This window comes from Anomaloglossus baeobatrachus, chromosome 6, assembly GCF_048569485.1.
Source record: "Anomaloglossus baeobatrachus isolate aAnoBae1 chromosome 6, aAnoBae1.hap1, whole genome shotgun sequence".
In the NCBI taxonomy this organism is placed as follows: domain Eukaryota; kingdom Metazoa; phylum Chordata; class Amphibia; order Anura; family Aromobatidae; genus Anomaloglossus; species Anomaloglossus baeobatrachus.
In genome coordinates, this window is record NC_134358.1 from 307,432,730 (window position 1) to 307,458,726 (window position 25,997).

Here is a 25,997-nt window from a genome sequence, read left to right on the forward strand (position 1 = left end):
CATTTTCTGGGGTGGCTGCGGACTGCAATTCGCAGTGGGGGTGCCCAGAAAGCATGGGCACCCTGCACTGTGGATTCCAATCCCCAGCTGCCTAGTTGTACCCGGCTGGACTCAAAAATTAGGCGAAGCCCACGTCATTTTTTTTTTTAATTATTTCATGAAATAATTAAAAAAAAAGGGCTTCTCTATATTTTTGGTTCCCAGCCGGGTACAAATAGGCAGCTGGGGGTTGGGGGCAGCCCGTACCTGCCTGCTGTACCCGGCTAGCATACAAAAATATGGCGAAGCCCACGTCATTTTTTTTTTCTTTTTGGGCAAAAAACTGCATACAGTCCTGGATGGAAGATGCTGAGACTTGTAGTTCTGCAGCTGCTGTCTGCTCTCCTGCATACACTAGTGAATGGAGGATGCTGAGACTTGTAGTTCTGCAGCTGCTGTCTGCTCTCCTGCATACACTAGTGAATGGAGGATGCTGAGACTTGTAGTTCTGCAGCTGCTGTCTGCTCTCCTGCATACACTAGTGAATGGAGGATGCTGAGACTTGTAGTTCTGCAGCTGCTGTCTGCTCTCCTGCATACACTAGTGAATGGAGGATGCTGAGACTTGTAGTTCTGCAGCTGCTGTCTGCTCTCCTGCATACACTAGTTCTGCAGCTGTCTGCTCTCCTGCATACAATGAACATTTTGAAGAAGGAAATGACATCAGACCTTTTTTTTTTTTTTTTTTTCATCAACAATCTTTAATGGCATTGTGCACTGATTAAAAACGCAGTGAGCAAAAACGCAGCAAAAAACGCACCAAATCGCGGCAAAAACGCATGCGTTTTTGCCGCGTTTTTTTTAGCCGCGGGTGCGTTTTTTAGACAAAAACGCACATAAAAACGCAGCGTGAAAAAAACGCCTAGTGCGCACATAGCCTTAGACAGTTTTCGCTTGGGTATAGATAGTTCCCTGATGAAGAAGGGCTGCCCCTTTTGTAACGCGTAGGATTACGTGTCCAAAGTGCAGTCTGCAGGTCCTCCTGGCCACAGCCAATGACGTCACCCGGCTTCAGAGGGCGTTTACCAGACGGAGCGGGACTCTCCGTCATCTGGCAACCTCCGCTACACACGCGGCACGGCTCAGCGTCCCTGACCGCTAGCAGTCAGCAGCTGTTTTTCTCCTATGGATGCCCTCTCCCATGATTACGACCAATGTATGTCACCTTGGGTAAGTGCCATATGAACATGTTCTATATTGGATTCCCTCTTTTCCTTTTCAGATTAGCCATTACATTTTAATCATTTTTTATGGTTGATACTGTCACGGACACTCCGCATCCACAAGCATTGCCTTGTATACTCTCCAATCTGCCTCAACTAACAGGCTGTTCCAGGCTTTTCAGGTACTCCAATTTGTACAGATATAAAATCTATTTCAGTTTACTTCACCATTTAGGATTTATATATCCTTAAACTAGTCATCAAGTCTCTTCTTCTGTGCACACAGCTATTTCAGGCAGACCACACAATTTAGGCTAGTACCAATTGAGAAGTCTGGAGGACCTCTTGGGACCACTTTCCACCAGGCAGGGTGCTCTGCCAAACTATTTTATATACCTATACAAGGTTCATCACATATTTAGCACACAGCAATTCCTCTGTTCCTCCACAGATTATGGTTGGATTCACAAAGTCTCCTTCATAGGTACCACATACCTAGAGTTTATTTCACTTCATGTCAGGTAATTTACCTCAACAGAAAATTGTTTCTCTCCTTTCCCTCCTGGCAGCATGGTATTCCTCACCTATCCAGATCTTTATTTTCTAAAAGAATTTACGCGGACCCTACCTACTACCTGCAGCACCATGCTACACCTTCCCATTTACTTTTTATATATATATATATATGTATTTTATCAACCCTTCGCAATAAATAATAATTATATTTTAACCCAAACCAGTGTACTCCATCTCTTATTGTAGCTAGAGCGCCGGTGTTCCCTACTGTTTATTTTTAGTTTCTGCAAGAGACATGTACTTAGTCTCCCTGTATGATGCTGATGAATCATAAGAAACAGCAGAAAATGAACAAGCCCCCACAATGGTGTAGAGCAAGTTTCTCAATGTGTGAAAGTATAATGTATAAGCATAATGACAGACTGATCTCCTGGTCTAACCTCCTGCATGATCAGAAAGCACAGATGACTAGCATCTTTTAGATAAAGCCCATCAGGGGGGACAGGAAGCACTGCTGAGTTTAGGTGTGTCACATTACAAACCCTTCTATCAGCTTAGCACTGTTAACCCTACTGTACTGTCCCTTCCCCTACACTTTCCAGAGATGTGACCACACTTATGTCTGTTGTGTGCAGAGCAACTTGTAGTCAGTCTACAGTGATATCAGGCTGTCATATCTCACACAAGAGTAACCAGTCTGTTGTGGACTACTCCTGAGCGAGGTGACAGCCTGCTCTAATCTCACTGCAGATCAGTTACAAGCTGCTTTAGCACAACAGACACAAATGTGAATATATCTCACACACACTGAGAAACCTGCTCCAAGCTGCTTTTAGTTGCATTTGTCCATGTTTGATGCAGACCAATCATAAGCAGACAGCAATACACAGTAGAAAAAGTACACACCCCAGTGATAACTTTCTGATAACACCCACCACTTGGATTGCTAATATGACTGTAAGGGCAAGGCAAAGCAAATAAACAATAAAAACACAAAAAGTAAAGGCCCAGTCACACACAACGACTTACCAGCGATCCCGAAAACGATGCGACCTAATAGGGATCGCAGGTAAGTCGCTGGGAGGTCGCAGGTGAGATGTCACACAGTCAGACCTTACCAACGATGCAGGAACAATACAGGTGGCAGTAGCAACCTGTATAACGATCTCAGCAGTCACTGTGACCCTGTCACACAGTGTCAAACACAGCGATGTGTCCTGCCCAGCAGGACATCACCTTTGAAGAAAATGGCCTGGAACATTCTGCAACGACTAGAGATCTCACAGCAGGGGCCTGATCGCTGGTGGATGTCACACATAACAAGATCGCTAACAAGATCGCTACTGCGTCACAGAAACCGTGACTCAGCTACGATCTCGCTAGCGATCTCGTTATGTGTGACGGTACCTTAAGGGGTCAGAAAATGGTCGTAAAAGCTTTGAAAAGTTGCAAATCTTTTGTGCAACTCAGAGTTGGGGAAAAAAAATACATTTAATCTTCAACTCTGATTAACCTCTCCGTGACTGGTCTTTTTTTTTTCTCTCCTCTTCTTCTCTCAGTCATGTTTACTGGCCTAGAATGTTCATTATGGTTATAAACAGCCTCCCATTATAAAAATTAGAATTTTTGACCTTCCCGTCGTATCATTCAGTGCGTGAAATTAAAAACATAGGAGTGTATACACAATAGTGCTGCAAAAAAGAAACACCAAAGCAGTTTGCCACAGAAATCACCAAAAGTTTGTTCATGTTGCCTTTTTTGACGCACTTTTTTCCAACAGGAAACATGCAGCATTTTACAGTAGCAGCAAAGTGAATGAGACTTCTGAAATATCATGCTGGTTATTTTTGGGAAACAAACGCTAGTGTAAAAACAAAAAAACAAACACATGCTTAGTAGCATTTGCTCAGTATAATGATGGACACCGCAGGAAACATTAACGCTTGCTTCTCCTGGGAAACAGAGACACTCTACCACCACTGTACGCTGAGGACGGTCCATTACGGACCGAAACGTTTGTGTTGGTAGTCACCATTCTTTCACAACTCCTGACTGCCAAGTTTTCTGTTATATTGGTTATGGGATTTTATCCTACTTGTGCACCATCAACAGAAGTGCTGGGCTCTGCTAGAAACTATTCACTCAGACTGTCATTACTGTACATGATCACAGCGCAATGGCTAGGACTGGTTCTCGTCGCCTGCCTAGAAATACACACTGACACGTTCAGATCAGAAGAGCTGCCAGCCAGTGTGAGCATTGCGCTGAGATCCTCGGGCAGTAATATGACAGTCTGAGTGTGACCCTGCGCACACGGACGGGTGTGGGAACAGGGTGAATATTCATTTTGTTTGGGACACTCAGAAAACAAGTCAGTATCTGGTGTAACCCAACATTTGCCAGTCTGCCATCTGCCCCGTACAGTGAAAGCCATGAAGAGATCACTCCAACATGCCAGAAGCTATTGAACATGAGCATTTGCCCACTCAAGTCGGTTATGATGTCTAACTACAGTCAGATGGAGACCCTGATGAGGATGACAAGCAGCAGATGAGCTTCCCTGAGACTGTTTGACAGTCTGAGAAATTCTTTGGTTATGCAAACCAATTGCTGCAGCAGATGTCCGGGTGGCGGGTCTCAGCCCATCTTGGAGGTGAAGATGCTGGATGTTGAGGTCCTAGGCTGGTGTGGTTACATGTGGTATACGGTTGTGAGGTCGGTTGCATGAACTGACCAAATACTTGGAAACGCCTTTGAAGACTGCTTATGGTAGAGAGATTTACATTCAATTCATGGGCAACAACTCTGGTGGACATTCCTGCGGTCAGCATGTCAACTGCACACTCAGTCAAAACTTGCGTCATCTGTGGCAGTGTGCTGTGTGATAAAACTGCACATTTTAGTGTGGCCTTTTATTGCCGCCAGCCTAATGCAAACCTGTGCAATAATCATGCTCTATAATCAATGTTTTGATATGCCACTCCTGTGAAGTCTATGGATTAAGTTATCAAAATTAAAGTGCTCACTAAGATTTAGACAAATTTGTGAACAATATTTGAGAGAAAAAGACCTTTTGTGTACATAGAAAAAGTCTTATATACCGTATTTTTCGGACTATAAGACGCACTGGACTATAAGACGCACCCTGGTTTTAGAGGAGGAAAATAGGAAAATAAAACTTTAAGCAAAAAAAATGGTCATGACACACTGTTATGGGGCGAGGATCTGCTGCTGACACTGTTATGGGGGTAATGTCCCCAAATTCTCTACTAAGGTACCCCATCCTGGTAATGATCCTCCTGCCTTGTATATAATCCTGCTATAAACCCCCATCCTGCTCATATTCCAGCATCCTGCTCATATTCCCCCATCCATCCTGTTCATATTCCCCCATCCATCATGCTCATATACCCCCATCCTGTTCATATACCCCCATCCTGCTCATATTCCCACATCCATCCTGTTCATATACCCCCATCCTGTTCATATACCCCCATCCTGTTCATATACCCCCATCCTGTTCATATACCCCCCATCCTGTTCATATACCCCCCATCCTGTTCATATACCCCCCATCCTGTTCATATACCCCCCATCCTGTTCATATACCCCCCATCCTGTTCATATACCCCCCATCCTGTTCATATACCCCCCATCCTGTTCATATACCCCCCATCCATCCTGCTCATATACTCCCATCCTGCTATATGCCCCCATCGTGCTCATATACCATCCTGGTATATGGCCTGTATCCTATAGCACAGAGAAAAAAAATAAACGTTTATACTCACCTGTTCCTCACTCCCTGCAGCACCGATCATCTTCCTCTCTGGCACGCTGACCTGTGTGTGTGGAGCCGTCCCCCTGCAGCACGCGATGTCTTCCTGTCTGTGCCGATCAGCTGATCAGCACAGATCAGCTGACCGGCACAGACAGGAAGACATTGCGTGCTGCAGGGGAACGGCTCCACACACGGGGACGGGTAAGTACACTGATTCACTGCACCCCGCGCTGATGATGACGCGCGGGGAGCAGTAACTACAGCCGCACTGATCACTCCAGGCTGTAATTGCCAGGGGTGATCATGCGGACCGGCTCTTTACTATGTGCGCGTCCCCGCTCGTCCTCTCGCCCACCTGTCAGTGTCGGCTTCTGCGCTGAGAGATGGGCGTGCATATGTAATGAGTGGGCCCACGTGGTCACGGCAGGCTGCTACAGCCTGCTCGTGCCCCCGATGACCCGCTCCACCGCAGCACCCTCATTCCCGGTGGTAGCCCTATAGTCAGACCATAAGACGCACCCCCAACTTTCCCCCAACATTTGGGGGAAAAAAAGTGCGTCTTATGGTCCGAAAAATACGGTACATTATGAGCTTACATAGCCTCCTATATACAGTAGGAGCCCCCACATAGCCTCCTCTATTGCATTACATTAAGCACAGATTTCCGACAAATCTAAAAGACCAATGATAAAAAAAACATTTTTTGAATAACGATAATTCAGATACAAATTTTACATTACCATCTGTTCATTCTACTCACACTACTGCAACCAATGAATTCAGATATTATACATTTGATGAACAAAGATCTCTGATATCCACTTACAATTTCAAATAAAAAAAAAATCAATTATTTTTCCCCCTTCATTCTCGGGTTAACTGCATGGATCAGTTTCAAGACATCATCCAGATAGAAATGAAAAGGTTTAGATTTCACATCCAAAAACTCTAAAAACAGTTCTGCAACATGTTACAGCTTTAAAAGAGCTGGTATCAAAGCTCAATATTACAATCAAAATGGCAGACAAAGTAGGCATTGCTGTTGTGATGGACTCATTTTTATTGTGAACAAATTATGTCAATGTTGAGCGACTCTTGTACCTATATAAAACTTAATACTAATCCTTCCACAAAAATATGCATCGCAGTATAAAAGATAGTTGTTCATTGGGCATATTGAATAAATGTCAAGTAAACTATCTCACAGTGGACCATCCAGTAATTCTCATCCTACATCAGGGGTCTCAAACACGCGGGCCGCATGCGGCCCATCAGGCTGCTTCGTGCAGCCCCCATGCTCGTGCCCCTGTTCACTATCGCGGCAGGTGCAGGGACCGCAGCCAGTGCACTTTGTTAGATGAATGTTTTGCCGGCGCTGCGTGCTCAGTCAAGGACTCTGCACGTGCAGCACCGGCAAAACAATCATCTGACAGAAATCACTGACAGTGGCTGCGGCCCCTACACCAGCCGCGATAGTGAACAGGGGCACGGGCCTGGGGGCCGCACGAAGCAGAGATGAGGCAGCCGAGGGAACGCGGGACAGGTGAGAAGAATGGTGGTTTGTGTGTGTGTACATTAAACCCTTAGCGACCTATGACTTACTGGGTACGTCATAGCTCCCTGGTACTTAAGGACCCATGACGTACCCAGTATGTCATGGCGAGATCGCGGTCCTGGAGCCCCAGTGGCTGCAATCGCTTTGCATTGCAAATACCTTAGATTCGGGGAGGAGGGGGACCTCAGGAGGGGTGGTGTCTCTTCCCCGGACCTACGGAGGCTGTGATTGGCTGACGAACGCCGCTCAGCCAATCACAGACACTGTAATGTTTCAGCTATTTGAAATGACTGAAACATTGAAATCCAGCCATATCAGTGCAGCTGTAGCACCGATCATTGGCTGGAGCTGGGTGACCTCAGTTTCCCCCGCCCCCAGCTCTGATTGGAGAGATCGGTCACAAGGCTGATCTCTCCAATCACTGTGGATCTGGGGCCGGAGACCGCTCCCCTCAGCTTCACTCCGGCGTCTGTGGAAGCTGAGGAGAGCGATCGGTAAGTTATAGCCACTGCCCCCTTTCAGCCACCGCCGCCACTGCCCCCCCACCCATTACTACAGCATGGGGACATTACTATAGAATAGGGAGAAAGTGGGCACATGACTACAGGATGGGGACAAGGTGGGCACATGACTACAGGATGGGGACAAGGTGGGCACATGACTACAGGATGGGGACAAGGTGGGCACATGACTACAGGATGGGGAGAAAGTGGGCACATGACTACAGGATGGGGACAAGGTGGGCACATGACTACAGGATGGGGAGAAAGTGGGCACATGACTACAGGATGGGGAGAAAGTGGGCACATGACTACAGGATGGGGACAAGGTGGGCACATGACTACAGGATGGGGACAAGGTGGGCACATGACTACAGGATGGGGACAAGGTGGGCACATGACTACAGGATGGGGACAAGGTGGGCACATGACTACAGGATGGGGACAAGGTGGGCACATGACTACAGGATGGGGACATTACAAGGATGGGCATAATACTATTGGATGGGGACATTACTATAGAATGGGGACAAAGCTGGGGACATTACTATAGGATAGGGACTAGGATGGGCACAGTACTACAGGATAGGAACATTACTACAAGGGGATAAGGATGAGAAACATTACTATAGGATAGGGATAAGGCTGGGGACTTTACTATAAGATGGGGGACAAGGATGGACACATTACTATAGGATGGGCACATTATGATAAGATGGGGACATTACTATAGGATGGTGTCAAGGTTGGCACATTACTATAGGATAGGGACATTACTGTAGGATGGGCACATTACTATAGCATGGGACTATATGATGGGGACAGTACTACAGGATAGGGAGATTGCTACAAGGGGACAAAGATGGGGAACATTACTATAAGATGGGGACAAGGCTGGATACATTACTACAGGATGTCCACATTACGATAAGATGAGGACAAGGCTGGGGACATTACTATAGGATGGGGACTAGGATGGGGCACAATACTACAAGGGGGCAAGCATGGGCACATTACAACAAGATGGGGAACATTACTAAAAGATGTTGGCCAAAATTTCTATATAGTTATAATTGTAAGACTATTAGGCCCTGTGCGCACACTGCGTTTTTACCCGCAGTTTTGCTGCAGAAATTTCTTGAGAAATGTTTGTAATCTTTCTGCAGACATTTCCCAGCAAAACCTATGGGAAAAAAAATAGCTGTGCGCACACTGCGTTTTTTTCTCAAGAAAATTCTTTCTGCAGAATTTCTTGAGAAAAGAAGGATTTTTGTGTACTCACCGTAAAATCTCTTTCTCTGAGTCTTCATTGGGAGACACAGGACCATAGGGTGTATGCTGCTGTGACTAGGAGGCTGACACTAAGTAGACATAAAAAAAGTTAGCTCCTCCCTAGCAGTGTACACCCTGAGCCGGAGGCGGATCTATGCCAGTTTACTGTACAAGCAGTGGTAGGAGATACCTGAACAACCATAACTAATCAAGGTAATAAGAAACACACAGTATCTTATCTAAACCTAAACTGTATATATATATATATATATATATATATATATATATATATATATACACACACACATACACATATACATACACACATATAATTATATTATATATATATATATATATATATATATATATATATATATATATATATGTATATATATATATACACACACACATACATACACACACAAAATATATATAAGCCGGTTACAGAAGAACGTGTTCCCATAAAGAACCAGTAACATCCGGCAAACGAAGAGCAACCCGATATCCAAACAGGGTGGATGCTGTGTCCCCCCAATGAAGACTCAGAGAAAGAGATTTTACGGTGAGTACACAAAAATCCTTCTCTTTCTCTATCATTTCAGTGGGGGACACAGGACCATGAGACGTCCAAAAGCAGTCCCTGGGTGGGTACAGGAGCAATCACACAGATTCATAACATATCCAAAACTCTGTAAGAATGCTCAGTGCAAAAGTATACCGCCTTATCATAAGTGTGCGATAGCCGCCTGCTGTATCTTGTAAACCCTGGAAAAGGTATGAAGGCTTGACCACGTGGCGGCTATGCAGACTTGCTCGGCTGACGCCTGGCGTCTGACCAAGACGCCCCAATTGCACAGGTGGAATGGCTTTTACACCCCTCGGAGGAGACCTGCCTCTAATCCTGTAGGCCCCCGATATGGCCGGCCTGATCCAACTTGCAATGGTAGCCTTGGACGCCGGCATGCCCCACCTGGGCCCAGTAGACAGGACGAATAGGCCGTCTGAGTTGCAGAAGGGTGCAGTTCTCGAAACCTAACTCCTAAAAAGCTCGCACGAGATCCAGTGTAAGCCGTGACCTTTCCAAGGATCGAATGGAGGCTGGACCGAAGGATGGAGGCACAATCTCCTCATTCAGACACTACTTTCGGTAGGAAAGCAGGAGATGGGCGCAGAACAACCTTGTCTTGGTGGAAAACAAGAAAAGTGACCGGCATGAGAGGGCTGCCAGTTCAGACCTTCTTCTGATTGAAGTGATGGTCACCAAAAAAATCCACCTTCCCGGATAGGCGTGACATTGAGGATTCCTTTTAGAGGTTTGAACGGGGCTAATTGAAGAGACCCTAGAACCAGATTGAGGTCCATTGGTTCTAGCGGGGAACGATCTGGCGGTGCCAGAAGGGCGACTCCCTGGATGACAGTCCTGACTTGTGGCAGAGATGCTAGATTTCTCTGGAAAAGACAAAGCCGACACCTGCCCTTTGAGGGTTACTAGCGCCTGTAAGCCTGACTGAAGGAAGACCAGTAACACTGGAAGTGACAGATCCAGTGGAGATGAGTTGCCGTTGACCTTACACCATTGAAAGAAGGCCTTTCAAGTGCGGTAGTAGATGTTTGAAGACGGAGACTTCTGAGCTCTGACCATAGTCTGTATCACCTGTGGGGTAAAGCCTGCCAGGGCTAGTAGACAGGATTCAACAGCCATGCGGTCAAATTGAGAACCCCTGAATTTTGATGGGAGAGAGGACTTTGCGACAGCAGGTTCAGACGATCTGGGAGCCACCATGGGGTGTCTGATGAGCTGCATGAGCTCTGCAAACAACGCTTGCCTGGGCCAATCCATGGCAATGAGAGTCACTGGGATGCCTTCTGCTTTGATTTTCTTGAGGACTCTTGGGATCAGTGGAAGCGGGGGAAAGATGAAGGGGAGCCTGAACTGCTTCCACGGACGTATAAAAGCGTCGATTCCTGGCGCTCGCCGGTCGTGGTAAAGGAAGACGAACTGTGAGACTTGATTGTTGAAACGAGAGGCCATCAGGTCCCCATCCGGTATCCCTCATCTGAGGCAGATCAATTCAAAAGCCTCTCTGTTGAGGGATCAAGCCTGCCGCCAGACACTGCCTGCTGATGAAGTCTGCTGTCCAATTCTCCACGGCGGGGAAATGTACTGTAGAAATCCTGGAGTGGTGAGGCTATGCCCACTGTAAGATCTTATTCACCTAGGTCATCGCCATGACGCTCCTTGTTCCGCCCAGGTGAATGATGCATGCCACTGCTTTGGTGATGTCCGACTGGATCCTGGATGGCGATTCCTGTATGAGGGGGCTGAAAATTCTGTAGGGCTTGGAGAAAGGCTCTGATCTCTAAAAAAAAAAAAAAAAAAAAAAAAATTGATAGGCAGACGGCTCTCCTGGGAGGGCCACCGACCGTGAGCCGTGTGTTTCGGGACACCGCTCCCCAGTCAGGAGACTGGCATCGGTGGTGACTGCCTGCCAGTGTACTGGTATGAAAGACATTCCTCTGGACCACCATAGAAGCGAGCGGCGGGTTCCCGGAGTCAATTGGATCCTGCGATTCAAGGTGGATAGAGAAAATTGACCCATCTATTCGGCCGAGTCAGCTGAAGGAGATGAAGGTGGAAGCGGGCGAACGGAACCGCCTCTATTGCCGCCCCCATCCGACTGAGGACTCTTCGCCTTGGAGTGACTGAGGATCTGGAGATCTCTTCGGAGGGAGACGATCTTTTCTAGCGGAAGGGACACGCGTCCTTGGATGGTATCGAACTCCATGCCTAGACAGGTAATCCTGCTGGCCGGGGTCAGAGAGGGCTTCTTCCGATTGATGAGCTAGCCGAGTCGGGACAGGATATCGATGGTGACCTGAACAATTAGGAGACAGTCGTCAAAAGAAGACCCCCTGATCAACAAGACGTCCAGGTACGGAATCACCAAACATGATCTTCTGCTATTGCGAAACGCAGGAACATCTGTGCTGTTGGGAAATTTGGAAGGAGAGTGGAAAAAGGGGAGGGCTGTAAGTGATTTCCTAGAAGCCGCGTCCGCATTCCAGGCTCTGAGTCAGATCGCCCGACAGATGGCCACTGTGTTGCTAGCTGCTTGCGCTGCGCAGTAGGCTGCTGACAGAGATGTGTTGAGTATGTACTCACCCGCTAGAGCAATCTGTGTAGCAATGTTGTGAACTCCGGATTGCTCGATCCCACGCGAAGACCGCTGTGGAGGTTATCGGCCCAGGACATCATGGATCTTGCCAGTTAGATGGCGGCGAAAGAAGGAGTACCGAGCCCGCCGTCTCAAAAGCTGAACGGGCAAATCTCTCGGTGTTTCGATCCGTGGCGTCTCGGAGCGATGCCCCGTGCGGGAGAGATAGTACTGGGAGATGACAGGCGGGAAACGGGAGGGTCGACCACAGGCGAGCCTGCCCATTCCTTCCTGAGAGCCTCAGGGAAGGGGTAATGTAAGTCAGACGACTTACCATTGTTGAATATCTTGACCGGTTGTCGCCTGTGCTTGCATAGAATTTCCGCAAATTCTGGATGGTCACCAAATTCTGTGTTCCCGCTTAACCTGTTTGAAGGAGACATGCGAGCACTGGGTAGCCACAGAGTCCGTCTGGAGCTTTAGCGTATGACTTACCGCTTAGACCAGACTATCCACCATACCTCTGACATCGGCCGTCTGATCTGGATCCAGCCGCGAGGCTGCATCCGCCTCTTCTCCTGAAAAAAGGTCGGCCGGTCCCGGGGACATCACTAGCGGTGACGTCATGGGCTCTCGCGATACTGCTGAGAACGCGGCGGTCATAGAAGTCAGTGACAGCGCTGACGTCAGCAGTGCAGGAGATCGTCATTGCAGGTAATGATCTCATCTAACCTCCTGAAGTCAGCGCTCGTCATCCCCTGCAGTGACCTGGGCTGACCTCATGATGTTAGCTCAGGTCACTGCACTGCTCTCCCAGCCAATGGGGAAAATTCTGTTCTTCATTGACTGGGACAGCAGGGTGGATAAAAATCTTGATTTTTTTAAAAAAATCAGATTTTTTTGATTTAAATCAGATTTTTTTTATTTAAATCATTTGATTTAAATCAGATTTTTTAATCAAGTTGTACACAAGCAAAACTTTGTCTTTTTGCAAATCTAATTGTTTTACACAAATAAAAATATTAAAACAGTTGATTATGAAACCTAATAATTTTTATTTGCACTATTAAACACTCAGAATTGAACTACAGAGAGTAAAGGCCCCGTCACACTAAGCAACATCGCTAGCAACATCGCTGCTAACGAACAACTTTTGTAACGTTGCTAGCGATGTTGCTGTGTGTGACATCCAGCAACAACCCGGCCCCTGCTGTGAGGTCGTTGGTTGTTGCTGAATGTCCTGGGCCATTTTTTAGTTGTTGCTCTCCCGCTGTGAAGCACAGATCGCTGTGTGTGACAGCGAGACAGCAACAACTAAATGTGCAGGCAGCAGGAGCCGGCTTCTGCGGAGGCTGGTAACCAATGTAAACATCGGGTAACCAAGAAGCCCTGTCCTTGGTTACCCGATATTTACCTTTGATACCAGCCTCCTCCGCTCTCACTGTCAGTGCCGGCTCCTGCTCTGTGCACATGTAGCTGCAGCACACATCGGGTTAATTAACCCGATGTGTGCTGTAACTAGGAGAGCAAGGAGCCAGCGCTAAGCATTGTGCGCTGCTCCCTGCTCTGTGCACATTTAGCTGCAGCACACATCGGGTAATTAACCCGATGTGTGCTGTAACTAGGAGAGCAGGGAGCCAGCGCTCAGTGTGCGCTGCTTCCTGCTCTCTGCACGTGTAGCTGCGTGCGCTGGTAACCAAGGTAAATATCGGGTTGGTTACCCGATATTTACCTTAGTTACCAAGCGCAGCATCTTCCACGCGGCGCTGGGGGCTTGTCACTGGTTGCTGGTGAGCTCACCAGCAACTTGTGTAGCGACGCTCCAGCGATCCCTGCCAGGTCAGGTTGCTGGTGGGATTGCTGGAGCGTCGCAGTGTGACATCTCACCAGCAACCTCCTAGCAACTTACCAGCGATCCCCATCGTTGTTGGGATCGCTGGTAAGTTGCTTAGTGTGACTGGACCTTAAGTACTTTTTAACAATAGCCTATCTCTAACGTTTGAAGTAAGCAAACATCTTCAGTGAATACATCAGTCCTTTAAGCCTACTGTTTATTTAGGACTTTTAATAGGAAAACCAGTTGTCCTGCTTTAGCAGTTCCTAAGCGGTTTCGGACTGTTGTGTGCACAAAACCAAATGAAGAAAACAATCTCTCTACTCCTGTGGATGAAGCCGATGCAGTCAGTAGCTGAGTAGCTAGATTTATTATCAACAAGTTTGGGCATGTCAACTGAATGCAGGGAAAAAGAAACTAAACCAAAACTGAAACCAAGCTAGAAGTGTGGAATTAAAGGGGCAGTATGAACAAAATGTGGAGGCTATTAATTGTATAAACTATTAAGACATGCTGCTTTTAAACACCTACCTATTGCCATATAGTAAAACAAAAAAGATTTTTACTTACTTTGGGGTCCCCCCCTCACCCTGGCGTTAGATCGTTGCCCCTAGTTTCGTCCGTGTAACTATGGGCGCACATGCACACTGCTCTCACTTCTCATTTTAATCGTGATTTATATTAAAAAAAAACCTTTTGATTTAAATCAGTGATTTAAATCATGATTAAAATCATGATTTAAATCGATCCGATTTAAATAGAAAAAAATCTTTTGATTTAAATCGTGATTTAAATCATGATTTAAATCGGCGTGATTTAAATCAATCCACCCTGTGGGACAGTGACTATGGTATGGATCGCCGTGGGACCCCCTTAGTGGATTACGCCGGACCAGGATTTGATTGTTCTTTTCAATAAATTGGTGAAAGAGGGAATGTTTTGGGGAGTGTTTTTTCAAATAAAACTTTTTTTGTTGTCTATTTTTTATTTCTTACTGACTGGGTTTGTGATGTCGGGTATCTGATAGACGCCATGACATAACTAACCCCAGGGCTTGATGCCAGGTGACATTACACATCTGGCATCAACCCCATATATTACCCCGTTTGCCACCGCACCAGGGCAACGGGATGAGTTGAGTCGAAGCACCAGGATTGGCACATCTAATGGATGGGCCACTTCTGGGGCGGCTGCTGCCTGCTTTTTTTAGGCTGGAGAGTGTCCAATAACAGTGGACCTCCCTAGTCGGAGAATACCAGACCACAGCTGTCCGCTTTACCTTGGCTGGTGATCCAGTTTGGGGGGGGGACCCCACGTTTTTTGTTTTAAATAATTTATTTAATGTAAAATAACAGCGTGGGGTGCCCTCTGTTTTGGATTACCAGCCAAGGTGAAGCTGCCATCTGTGGTCTGCAGGCTGCAGCCGTCTGCTTTACCCTAGCTGGCTACAAAAGATAGGGGGACCCCACGTTTTGTTTTTTTTTAAATTATTTATGTATTTTTTGGCTAAATACAAGGCTAAGCACCCTTTAGCGCCACATGAAAGTCACTAAGGGGTGCCAGCTTAGAATATGCCGGGAGGTGGGACATTATATATGTCTTTCTCATTATCATCTATTATCTATCTATCCATCTTTCCCTCTATCCATTATCTGTCTATTTATCGATTATCTATCTATTATCTATATTATTTATTGCAGTTCCATCATAAAAAACCAGAGGGACCAACCTGCGTTAAAAACGCGGCAAAACGCATGCGCTTTTACCGCAGGTGCGGTAATCTTCAACTCCCAGAAGTTTCTCAAGAAATTTTCTTGAGAAAATTCACATTTCTAGTGCGCACATAGCCTTAGTTACAAGAAAGGGATAAAATGTAAAACAAAAAAAAAAATAAATGAAAGGCATGACTTTTTTTTACCATCAAATTTTTTTTTTTTTTTTTTAATATTTAAACAAAGAATGTGCACCTTTACTATAATAAACAAGTGAAAAATGTTCAAAATCAGTGATACAAAAGGTGTGTAAAAAAAAAAATATATATATATATATATATATATATATATATATATGGTACCAATAAAAATGTCACTTTGTCCTACAAAGAATGCGGCCCCCCAAATTATTTTTTTCCTCTGTGCGGCCCCATACACCCAGCAGAGTTTGAGACCCCTGTCCTACATGCTTTACCTAAGCTTCACAAAAAGAGGAATTCAATTTTCCCCAAAAAATTCTGAAAAAATTCACAGAAACAAAGGGCAACAATGTTTACCTGCCCAGGCCATAGGAACAAATGCAGAAACAGGATGCAGCAAAACCCACTAATAAAGATGCCTTTATGTAGGTGCACAGTGTCTGGCTTACAGCCATGTGTGAACAGCGCCCTATACAAGCCATTCGTGTGCAATTTTAATACTATGCAATTTCCCCCTCCATGGACTGGAAGTGTGTGAGTGGTTACTTGCTCCATTAGTGTTTTGCACCTGTTGCCTCCATCTGTATTAGTGGGTTTTGCCGCATCCTGTTTCTGCATTTGTTACTATGGTCTGGGCAGGTAAACATTGTTGCCCTTTGTTCCTGTGAATTTTTTACCTAAGGTCCACAAGCGGATCCATACGTCTTCCTTGAGAACCATTGTTTCTGCCATCGGATCTGCAACTGAACGTTTATCCGAATGGTTAGCGCAGAGGTCTCAAACACATGGCCACATGCGATCCCTCAGGATTCATTTTGTGGCCCCCAGGCCTGTAGGCCCCATGACGATCGCGGCCAGGGCCGCAGTAGTCAGGGCTTTATTTCATTTGAATGAACTGCTGGTGCAGTGTACTGCGTGCAGAGCTCTCTGCAGAACCATACCTAAGGCAGCTGCTGGCCAATCACAGGCCAGCAGCTGACGTGGTGATATGACGTCAAGCGCTAGACTCTGGCCGGCAGCCGCCATTGGTTTAGGGCTGCAGAGAGATCTGTGCGGCACCAGCAGTTCATTCAAATAAAATAAAGCACTAACTACTGCTGGCAATGGCCGCAATCATCACGGGGTCCACAAGTCTGCAAGAAGCAGAAAAGAGGACACCGAGGAAACGGAGGACAGGTGAGAATAAATAAATCTTTATTTTTATATAGTGGTAACATATTCCACAGCGCTTTACATACATTAGGAACACTGTCCCCATTGGGGCTCAGAATCTAAATTCCCTATCTGTATGTCTTTGGAGTGTGGAAGGAAACCGGAGAACACGGACAACCAAGAGGAAATCCACGCAAACACGGGGAGAACATACAAACTCCATGCAGATGTTGTCCTTGGTAGGATTCGAACCCAGGACCCCAGCGCTGCAAGACTGTAGTGCTAACCGCTTTGCCACCGTGCCACCCAGAATTTTTTTATATATCTAAATCTAATCTAAATATAAATATATATATATATATATATATATATATATATATATATATATATATATATATATATATATATATATATATCTCAGAAACAACATAAGGGGAAATTACTCCAGGATGGGCACAATACTACAGGATGGGGACAAAGATGGGCACAAGGATGGCACATTTATACAAGATAGTGACAAGGATGGGCACATTTCAAGAAGGGGACAAGGATGGGTCACATTACTACAGGATGGGGACCAGGATAAGGCACATTACTACAAGAAGGGGTTCATGATGGGCATCTTACTACAGCATTGGGACAAGGCTGGGGACATTACTACAAGATGAGGACCTCATGCTAAAATTACCACCAGATGTTGGCCAAAATTACTATATGGTGATAATTGTAAAACAATATTACTTACAAAAAGGGGATAAAATGTAACAAAATAAATAAAAAGTTCTAAAAGCATGGATTTTTTTTTACCACTAAAAATGCTTTTTAGATATCAAGTAAAATAAAAAAAATGTCATGTTCTCTCCCCATCCATAACGATTGAAGCTATAAAACTGTACAATAACCCATATGATGAATGCAATTTAGAGAATATTTTTCTTTTTTAAATTGATCCTATGGTGTATAGAAAGACTTTTATGGTATTACTAAAAATGTCACTTTGTCCTGCAACGAAAACCAAAACCAACGATAACTGATGTCAACGAAAACCGAGGTACCACTGTAGACTGTTCAAGCCTTGGTTTTCTTAACTAAATGTATCATTTTAATCAGCATCCTAACGCCATTAGGACACTCCCTCTACTTTATAGGGTAAAAAGCTGCTGGTTGGTTTCCTTTAAGTACTTTATGTATTATTTCAAAAATGGCAATTGTGTCCAACTTTCTGCTTTTATTAAACACAGGCACAAAAAAACCTAAAACATATTGATCAAAATTGAATACAACAATCGCGGCAAAATCCAAGAATCACTCTGATAAGTGAATTCCATATAAAGTGTGAGACAAAGTCCAGTAACTTCAAGAATCTCTTCAGAAATTAATATAGTGTAGAGGACGGAGATATCAGTGCAATATTAAGTAAGTCCTGCTGGTGGCCCTTGAGCACTGGAGTCAAAAAGGTGAAAATGAGAAGCGTTGTGCTATATATTATCAGTGACATCTGCATTCTTCCCCACTGGTTCCCTATTCCTTGCCTCTGGTCATACACTTGGAAAAACAGCTAAAATCTGTCCCATTAGAGGAAGAAGAGCAGGCAGAGGAAGAATCATACATTGTGATAAGCTCTATTTGCACAAGACATTTTTCAGGCCTGAAAAGGCGCTAACCCCCCCCTTCCCCCAACAAATGAACATGTGTATTTATATAATAGCCCTCAGACCAGTAGACCACTGCGCAACCAGCTCTGTCCTCACCCATTCCCTACAGACTGTGAGCCCTCGCGGGCAGGGTCCTCTCTCCTCCTTTACCAGTCTGTTTTGTACTGTTAATGATTGTTGTACGTATACCCTCTTTCACTTGTAAAGCGCCATGGCATAAATGGCGCTATAATAATAAATAATATTTCTTTGCACAAAAGATTTGACGTTCATATGTTCATGCTTTTGAGCATCTTAACTGCTTCAGGTTTCCAAAGATGCCAGGCGGTTAAAGAGATGACCTGCCCATTGTTCAGGCGGCTTCTGCTTGAAAGACATACAGTATAAATCAACGGAAAGGCTCGGAAGACGCCAGGGGGTCTCAGTGGTTTTTTCACCATTACTGCTGGATTCTTTATTGTAGAATTGAATTATAAAAAGAAAGAAAAAAGTTAGGAGAACACCAACTAAGAAAGTGCCAACATTGCTGGAAAAATGTTTTGTTTTTTTTTTATTTAAAAAAATTTCTATATAAAAACGTTACAAAAGACGCTGAGGGAATAGTAAATAAAAGACGCTTTGGGCTTACAAAACACCAGAAAAAAGGAAGGTGTCTTTCAAATGTCTTGAAAAATAGATGTGACTGATTGGCTGAATTAAAAAAAAAAAAAAGTGCGCACATACCCTTCCAAGTCTGTTACCTCACCCCAGAGCGATCCCTAACCAGATAGCTCAGCGCTGCTGTAGAAAATCCTCCATGTGACTTCTGATTGTCTCAGCAGGCTAAAAAATGAATGAAGAGCCGGAAACCTGTATGTGGAAGAGATCATAGCTGCTAGCATCCTCCCAGTAGCTCAGAGTGGATGGAGCCTGCGAGGGGAGAAGTGGGGAAAGTGCAGAATACAAGTGACAGAATGGCCCGATACAGTTATTTCTCCTGGACCCATTCTGGAAAGTTACAACTATAGTTTAGTAATGAGCGAGCACTACCATGCTCGGGTGCTCAGTACTCATAACAAGCAGTCAAATGCTCAGATGGGCACAACTCGAGAACAGAGTATAATGGAAGCTAATAGGAAACTAGAGCATATCTACAGAAGATATTACACGTGTAGAGCCCATCCGAGCCTCCAACATCTCGTTACAAGCACCGACCACCAAATCATGGTAGTGCCCGCTCATCATTAGTCGTTACGAGTACAGAGCACCCGCTCATCATTAGTCATTACAAGTACAGAGCACCCGAGCATGGTAGTGATCCCTTATCACTACTTGTTACGAGTACGGAGCACCCAGGCATGGTAGTGTCCGCTCATCACTACTTGTTATGAGTACAGCGCACCCAGGCATGGTAGTGTCCGCTCATCACTACTTGTTACGAGTACAGAGCACCCAGGCATGGTAGTGTCCGCTCATCACTACTTGTTATGAGTACAGCGTACCCAGGCATGGTAGTGTCCGCTCATCACTACTTGTTACAAGTACGGAGCACCCAGGCATGGTAGTGTCCGCTCATCACTACTTGTTATGAGTACAGCGCACCGTGTCCGCTCATCACTACTTGTTACGAGTACAGAGCACCCAGGCATGGTAGTGTCCGCTCATCACTACTTGTTACGAGTACAGAGCACCCAGGCATGGTAGTGTACGCTCATCACTACTTGTTATGAGTACAGCGCACCCAGGCATGGTAGTGTCCGCTCATCACTACTTGTTATGAGTACAGCGCACCCAGGCATGGTAGTGTACGCTCATCACTACTTGTTATGAGTACAGCGCACCCAGGCATGGTAGTGTCCGCTCATCACTACTTGTTATGAGTACAGCGCACCCAGGCATGGTAGTGTCCGCTCATCACTACTTGTTACGAGTACGGAGCACCCAGGCATGGTAGTGTCCGCTCATCACTACTTGTTATGAGTACAGCACAACCAGGCATGGTAGTGCCCGCTCATCACTACTTGTTACGAGTACGGAGCACCCAGGCATGGTAGTGTCCGCTCATCACTACTTGTTACGAGTACGGAGCACCCAGGCATGGTAGTGCCCACTCATCACTACTTGTTACAAGTACGGAGCACCCAGGCATGGTAGTGCCCACTCATCACTACTTGTTACGAGTACGGAGCACCCAGGCATGGTAGTGCTCCCTCATCACTACTTGTTATGAGTACAGCGTACCCAGGCATGGTAGTGTCCGCTCATCACTACTTGTTATGAGTACAGCGTACCCAGGCATGGTAGTGTCCGCTCATCACTACTTGTTATGAGTACAGCGTACCCAGGCATGGTAGTGTCCGCTCATCACTACTTGTTATGAGTACAGCGTACCCAGGCATGGTAGTGTCCGCTCATCACTACTTGTTACAAGTACGGAGCACCCAGGCATGGTAGTGTCCCTCATCACTACTTGTTATGAGTACAGCGTACCCAGGCATGGTAGTGTCCGCTCATCACTACTTGTTATGAGTACAGCGTACCCAGGCATGGTAGTGTCCGCTCATCACTACTTGTTATGAGTACAGCGTACCCAGGCATGGTAGTGTACGCTCATCACTACTTGTTATGAGTACAGCGTACCCAGGCATGGTAGTGTCCGCTCATCACTACTTGTTACAAGTACGGAGCACCCAGGCATGGTAGTGTCCGCTCATCACTACTTGTTACAAGTACGGAGCACCCAGGCATGGTAGTGTCCGCTCATCACTACTTATTACGAGTACGGAGCACCCAGGCATGGTAGTGTCCGCTCATCACTACTTATTACGAGTACGGAGCACCCAGGCATGGTAGTGTCCGCTCATCACTACTTGTTATGAGTACAGCGTACCCAGGCATGGTAGTGTCCGCTCATCACTACTTGTTATGAGTACAGCGTACCCAGGCATGGTAGTGTCCGCTCATCACTACTTGTTATGAGTACAGCGTACCCAGGCATGGTAGTGTCCGCTCATCACTACTTGTTACAAGTACGGAGCACCCAGGCATGGTAGTGTCCGCTCATCACTACTTATTACGAGTACGGAGCACCCAGGCATGGTAGTGTCCGCTCATCACTACTTATTACGAGTACGGAGCACCCAGGCATGGTAGTGTCCGCTCATCACTACTTATTACGAGTACGGAGCACCCAGGCATGGTAGTGTCCGCTCATCACTACTTGTTATGAGTACAGCGTACCCAGGCATGGTAGTGTCCGCTCATCACTACTTGTTATGAGTACAGCGTACCCAGGCATGGTAGTGTCCGCTCATCACTACTTGTTATGAGTACAGCGTACCCAGGCATGGTAGTGTCCGCTCATCACTACTTGTTATGAGTACAGCGTACCCAGGCATGGTAGTGCTCACTTGACTATTACCATTTAAAAATAGTGCTGCGTCCTATTGCCCAAAATGTAAGGTTTTGTAGTTTGGCAGTGACTGATATGGTCACAGCACATCTGAGCAATACTGATTCACCAAGCGAACAGCCAATCATAAGGCACAAGCGCACCTTGTTTGCACACGCCTACCCAATACATATCATTGCCGCAGCGGGAAACAGAACATCAGCTCAGGGCAGACAGCAGGTGTATAGGACGGCTGCTCACTGCTGTCACTGCGCCCATAGCTGTCACTGCCACTGCTGTGCCCCGGAACACACGGGCACGTGACCCGACAGCAGACGCTCCGGCCACTATAAACACTGGGAGTGTATGCACCACACAATGTAAACATTGCAGCGTGCTGACGTCACAGGGCGAGCTCCCGCCGGAGACCTCCGCTGTGTACAGAGGCATGCAGGGACCGGGCCGCATACTCACCAGCCAGCTGTACCGCTTCAGCCGATACAGAACCATGTTGCTCCGCCGTGCAGCATACGGCATGTCCCGGAAGTAGTGACTTTCCAGCAAAACACTTCCCTGCCGTGAACAGCCAATAGGCGCTGAGGAGCAGCGAGAACGTCACTCAGCACGCCGCCTCCTCCCCAGCAGAGGAGACGAAGGGCCGCACATCGGGCACGTGATTCGTTTTGGCGCGGTTTTGTGAGGAGGCGTGGTTTGTGACGACACTGACGTTGTGGAAGGTTACCATTAGGAAAGCTAGTACAGCGTAGTGGCGCGTTACTCGTAGCAGCTATGAATGAGCTTACAACTAACGGATTCCATTACCTGCGCCTGGCTGCACTGAGAGGTGGCTCCGTGTGTCCCTGCACCAGTGACTAGTGTGGAGGGGAGCTCAGGCACCTGGTGAGCTGGCAGGACTTGTGATGGGCCGACATGCCCGTGCTGGCTGTGTACAGGAGCCTCTGAGGCGGGCCACATAGCAGCGCTGGTGCCACGGAATCTGGCTTTTTTTTTGCGATCCGCAGGGGCGTCTCTAGATGGTTAGATCCAGTGCATAAATCACCTGGACCTCCTGCGAGCACCTTCTAGCGCCGCCTGATATTAACCCCTTCCCCTTCAGGCGATTATCTGTTTTGTTTTTCGCTCCCCTTCTTAGAGCCGTAACTTGTTTATTTTTCCGTCAATTTTACCATATGAGGGCTTGTTTTTGGCGGGACAAGTTGTAGTTTTAAATGAAACCATGAGTTTTACCATATAGTGTACTGGAAAACAGTAAAAAAAAAATCCCAAGTGCGGAAAAATTGCAAAAAAAAGTGGTATTGCACGATTGTTTTTTAGATTTTATTCACCATGTTCACTATATGGTAAAACTGATGTGTTGGTGTGATGCCTAAGATCGGTGCGAGTTTGTAGACACCAAACATGTATAGGTTTACTTTTATCTTAGGCTAGGTTCACACTTCCGTTAAATTTTATCAGTCACAATCCGCTGCTCTGGTAAACAACGGAATCCGTTTGTCGGATTCCGTTATTCCCATAGACTTGTATGAATGGCAGATTGTGACTGATGATGCTGCGTTGCACCCTCCGACTGATCAGTCATGGAACAACTGACCGCGGGGCGGAAAGAACGCAGCCTGTAACTTTTTTGAGCAGCGCAAGCCGTAGGATTTTGCTGCGCATGCTCTCTCTGGCTCCCTGCACACGTAACCAGGATACACATCGGATAACCAAGCAATGCGCTTTGGTTAGTTACCCGATATTTACCCTGGATACGTGTGCAGGGAGGCCGACACTTCCCCTCTCAGCTCTGCCCCCTCCCGCACTCCACATGTGTGTACACCCACACTCACCTGTCCCCAGCCCTGCAGTCCCCGCGGCACTGACGTCTTCAGTGCCACGGCCCCGTTCGGCTCCACCCCCCTCGCGCTCTGCCCCCGCACACAACGGAGTCCGACAATGAATTCTGTTCTTTGTCATCCGTTGTACAACGCATCAGTCACATACGCCAAGCAACGCATGTGACTGATGCAAAACAACGGAAATGTGAACCTAGCCTTAGAGGTCAAAAAAATCCAGGAACTTATCCAAAAAAATGGTGCACTTTTTGCACCATTTTCTGAAACTTGTAGCGTTATCATATTTCGGGATCTATGGCTCAGTGACGGCTTATTTTTTGTGTCTTGAGCTGACATTTTTAACACTACCATTTTTGCACAGATGCTACGTTTTGATCGCCTGTTATTGCATTTTAAGCAAAATTTGCGGCAACCAAAAAACATAATTTTGGCGTTTGGAATTTTTTTGCCGCTAGGCGGTTTACCGATAACATTACTTAATTTTATATTTTGATAGATCGGGCATTTCTGAATGCAGCGATATGAAATGTGTATTTTTTTTATTTTTTAACCCTTTAATTTTCAATGGTGAAAATGGGAGGTGATTTGAACAGTTGTTTTTTATTTTAATTTTTTTTAATTTTTATTTTACTAGTCCCCTAGGGGACTATAAGGATCAGCAGTCTGATTGCTTGTTCATTCCTGTAGATTAAAGATGAGATCTGCTGTAAGGCTATGTGCGCACGTTGCGTATTTGCATGCAGTTACGCAGCGTAACTGCATGCGCCCTGCGTCCCCAGCATAATCTTCATAGATTCATAGATAGAGACGTGCGCACGTGGCGTATTAGAGCGCAGTGCTTCGGCTGCTGCCCGAAGTGCGCGTTTTAAGAAGTGACATGTCACTTATTCCGTGCGCTCTGCATGCATCCCCCGCTCTGTCTATGGGAGGGGCTGCACTCAGAGCGCATGAAATCAGCTTTTTTTTTTTCATTACGGACTCTTTCTGCAGCGATTTGAAGCTCACATGTGCTGTTCAAATTGCTGCAGAAATTTCTGCAGGGACAGAATGCTACGTGCGCACATAGCCTAATGCTGCTCTCCTCTTGCAGGGAGCGCTCTCCCGGCAGAAAGAGGAAGTGACTCATGATAGCTACAGGAGTCAACACATGACTCTGCTACTATGGCAACCATCGGCTTCACGTGATCACGTCACGTGACTTCCGATGGCGGCGGGTGAGCGCGTGCTCACTGCTGCGGGCATGTACATCGGGCTGTCACAGGGGTTAACCGGCGCGGGTGAATCGCGGATCCACTCGTGACTGGGAGGCACACAAGCCAGCTGTTCAAATCAGCCGACATGTGCAGGGATCGCCACAGGCTCACCGTGGCAACCGCTGGGGATTACCCTGACATGATCCATGACTTACCCAGTATGTTTTGGGTCGTGAAGAGGTTAAAGCTTTGCCTTTCTTGCTCTTGAGAGTACAATCACAGATGTGACACCCCTAAAAGTATTGGGAGGGAAGGGTGGAATCGGGAGGGGAGAGAAGGGAGGACGTAGATGGGAGGAAGAGATCTGGGCAAAGATGGGCTAGGAGTGGGGCGGGGATTCCCCGACACTGCTGCGGCTTTCTTTGGATGAGATGGCTATAACCTCTGGGGACGAAGCTTCCTCTCTGCTAGCCACAAAAGGATAAGGGAGACACTGGGGGGCGTAACTACACTAGCTGAAGGAGTTGCAATCACACTAAAGGGGGTGTTACACGCAGCGATATCGCTAGCGATAGCACCTGCCCCCGTCGTTTCTGCGTCACGGGCAAATCGCTGCCCATGGCACACAAAATCGTTTGTAGCCTTCACACAAACGTACCTGCCTAGCGACGTCGCTGTTGTCGGCGAACTGCCTCCTTTCTAAGGCGGCAGTTCTTGCAGCGTCACAGCGGCGTCACTAAGCGGCCTCCCAATAGAAGCGTAAGGGCAGAGATGAGCGGGACGTAACATCCCGCCCACCTCCTTCCTTCCGCATTGCCGGCGGCCGCAGGTAAGCTGCAGTTCGTCGTTCCCGAGGTGTCACACATAGCGATGTGTGCTGCCTCGGAAACGATGAACAACCTGCGTCCTCCACAATCAACGATTTTTTTTAAAAAGGACGACGTGTCAACGATGGACGACAAGGTGAGTATTTTCCATCGTTAACGGTCGTTCCTTGCTGTCACACGTAGTGACATCGCTAACAATGCCGAATGTGCGTCACGGA

At 46.6% G+C, this 25,997-nt stretch overlaps 1 protein-coding gene across 1 annotated transcript in view; it reads right to left on the reverse strand.

Moving 5' to 3' along the window:
- The window catches only part of ICE1 (interactor of little elongation complex ELL subunit 1), a 131,656-nt gene extending 109,195 nt beyond the window's left edge, over positions 1-22,461 (reverse strand). The window contains exon 1 of the mRNA XM_075314920.1: positions 22,378-22,461. The gene's annotated coding sequence lies outside the window, so the exon portion shown is untranslated. The remainder of the gene's footprint in view (positions 1-22,377) is intronic.
- Between the last annotated feature and the right edge of the window lie 3,536 nt (positions 22,462-25,997).